Genomic DNA, 3,798 nt, shown 5'->3' with positions numbered 1-3,798 from the left:
ACATTTGATATATAAATAAGACATAGCATAATTTATATTACATTTTCGTTTATTCAAAAATAACATTATTTGTAGTATAATTAACACGTGAAAGTTGTTGATACTTATTTATTCGATCTAAATACAGGGTAGCCCATGCAGCAACACATAAATAGTAGAAATGAAAAAAATGTGGAGTAATAGTAGGGATCATGTATCCTTCTGTCAAGTCTAGTTTCACATAATTGTTACGATTAATGTACTCAATTGCAAAACTTACATGTTGATATCACGGTGGCGGAGTAGACCAAAGCGGTAAATATGTTGAATAACATGTAATGTCTATAATGTGTAAGATCACATTATACTTTGAAACAATCAGGATACCAATTTCAGACATTGTCATCTAATGTTCAACCGGGGCACCTCGATCTGATTGAAAAAAGTTTGAAATATTGTAAACTATATTCCAATATTGACTTCCAAATATATTGAGGTATTCTGTCTTGTATGCTTCTAACTCTTCCATCAAGTTAAACCGAATCGTTGGCCATGCATCTTCATGAAGACCAATGTGGACAATTATTGCTTGGAATTCATAATTTTCATCACTCTCACATCATGTACCTGTCTGATGTAAGGGTGAAACATTTCTGGAAATTGATTAATATATGGATGTGCATTATAATTATTGTTGAAGAAAGAATTGTGTCTCGCTGGTTCCCTGATAGCTTATTTTATTCAAGTCAACAATTGATGACGTGTTCGAACAACTACGTCAAAGGATTCTTTAAAAGACGGATCAACATGAGTTGTAAAAGACGGACCAACCTTTGTTAAAAAAGACGGATCAACATGAGGTTTTCTGAAAAGTTTATCCTTCAACGAGGGACGTCCATGAATAGTCTTGTCAACAACTGGTTCACGAACCCATATCTTGTACGTAGTAACAATTAGAATTTATAGAGAACACGCCAACAAATTGAGCATGCCGATATTCCTGGAGTATTATGTATAGTGCATAAAATGAAACAAAACCACATTGTTCTACAAACCTTACAACTTTTATGTCCTTTTCATTATGCCTTTCCACTTCTGTTTTAAATTTTATAAAGCAGTCCAATACTTGTGATTTTTCTGCCATAAGGTATACATGGCAGAATCTAGAATAGTCATCAGTGAATGTGGCAAAATATTTATTTCCACATATGGTTTCTATTGGAAATGGTCYACATATGTCTGTGTGAATAAGTTCAAGTATGCAACAGCTTCTTCTAGAATTAAAGCTTCTTGAATTTGTCATTTTTCCTTTTAGACAATCCACACAGGTTCCAAGATCACTGAAGTCCAGTTCAGGTAAAATGTTCTGTCTTATCAACTCTTGCATTCTGAATTTAGATATATGTCCAAGTCTTTTATGTCATAATAAGGAAGATATATTTTGTTTAAATTTTCTTTTCATACCTGTTATTTTGTTTATTGAATATACCGTTCTTTTACAACTTCTGTTGAAAGATTCATTTATACAATTTATATGCCAATAACCATCTATCAAATTTGCATTCCCAAAACAAAAATCATTAATATAAAATAGCATATTATTTTTATTGGCATAAAAGCTTACTTTGTTTTCCAATACAAGTTGAGAACCTGATATAAGGTTTCTCTTTATTCTAGGAATACAATATACATTATTTAAAGTAAGGACATAATTATTTTTGAACAAGAGTTTGCATTCTCCCATAGCTTGAACCTTGAGTGCTTGACCATCTGCTGTACATATCTTGGATTCATTCAGCCTTGGAATTGTTATCTTTGACAATCCCTTTCTTATTCAGCCACTCTTTAAATCCCTCACACTCCTTCTTGAAATGTCCCTTTTTCTTACAGAAAAAACATTTCATCTCCTTTTGGTTCTTAGGGAATTTGCCTTTCATCTTGTCATTTTTGATAGCATAATTAGAACATTTTCCCTTTTGTGGTTTTGGATGCTTCCTTTTCTTCATGCTTTCCATATGATTCACAACCACTGCCTTTCCCTTATTTTTGATTTCGGATTCTTCCTGGACACATATGGAGATCAATTCATCTAGAGTCCACTTCTCCTTTTAGGTGTAATACAGACTTCTTAAGTGACTGTATTGATCAGGTAATGAATTTAATAATAAATGGACAAGAAATGAATTATCTATTTCAACTTTCATTTCTTTAAGTTTGCAGGAAGTATCAATTCCTTGTAGAATATACTCCCTTACACTTCCATGCCCATTATAACTCATTCTGATCAGTTTATTCATAAGGTATCCAGTTTCAGCTTTGTCTGATACCTTGTATTTGTCTCCAATTGAAGCAAAATAGACTTTAGCAAGATCAGAGTCTGGTATTCCTCCTTTTACTGCATCAGTCATGCATTTGTTTCATGTAAATTAAGGCTATTCTATTATGTTTATGCCACTCCTGATGTTTGGCCTTAATTTCCTTTCTGCAGGTGTTTGTGGTGGATCTTCTTTCAAGACATGATCATAGTCCAAGATTCCCAGGTTTAATTCAATGTCTTCTTTCCACTTCTTATAGTTTACACCATTCAATGGTGCAAAATTGACAATACTCATAGGATACTGTCTTGCATGATTATGTATGTATACATTCATACAAATGTCTAATTAGTCATTAATTATCAGTCCCAAAATTAGATATACAACTGCTGTGGCAGTATTTTATATATCATAAATATTGGAATATATGCAGTTTTTCAACATGCAACTATCATGTTACTATCATGCTTTCCTTGACTATTTTCATAGTACTTGGATCATTTTCATCCATAATCATTGTGATGATATGTGGATGTTATATATCAATGTATATTGGAATATGTGCAGTTTTTCAACCTGCAACTATCATGTTACTATCATGTTTTCCTTGACTATTTTAATAGTACTTGGATCATTTTCATCCATAATCATTGTGATGATATATGGATGTTATTAAATATTCCTTTAAAATCTTTGATTATATGAATTGTGTAGACATGAAAATAGAACAAATAATTCTAATTATCTTGTGAAATAATCAGAACCGCTATGATTATTTCATCAATAATTCAATCTGATAGGATGTTGGCTCTGATACCAATTGTTGTATTTCWTAGATTCTACAGAATTATGGTTCCAACAGATTGAATTAATTGATTATAGATATTAATCAAGAACTAACCTTGTGCAGTAGATGTAGATGCAGTGTTTTGATTTGGTTCCATGTTCTTCTACAAGATACACACTTTATTTCTCTTCTGGATGGACAGATATGCAGAGACGATTTTTGTGCTCTTGTGGAGGAATGAAACTGTTGCATTAACTTCTGTATTTATAGCATCAATTGGCGCCAAATAAGGGGATGCACCGTTTCCTTCCATCAAGAAAACGGTAATAACTGTCAATGCCTTAACTGCATTTATTAATTATAAATTCAAACTATATGTTATACGGGAGTAATATAATTAATCTGAATATACATATGTATGTTACAAAAACAGACAATAACATAAATACAAATGGTTGTCCCTATAACCATATCTTGTTCATACTTATTCTAACACAGCTTCCATAAAAACAGTTATTATATTTAATTTTTCAAATTTAAAACACAATTAAAACATTACCAACATTAACCATTACAAAGTAAAATGACATTCATATCTTTATTCATTAAAAAGAAAGAATAAAATATGGAATTTTTCTATTGGTTGAAATTGGTTTCTATTTAGGTACAATAACGAAATAATTTGTATTTGGTTTAATAATATATTTTTCTTATAAA

Source organism: Cynara cardunculus, assembly GCF_001531365.2.
Source record: "Cynara cardunculus var. scolymus isolate 2C chromosome LG 1, CcrdV1, whole genome shotgun sequence".
NCBI lineage: Eukaryota > Viridiplantae > Streptophyta > Magnoliopsida > Asterales > Asteraceae > Cynara > Cynara cardunculus.
Note: the sequence above shows the minus strand (reverse complement) of the source record.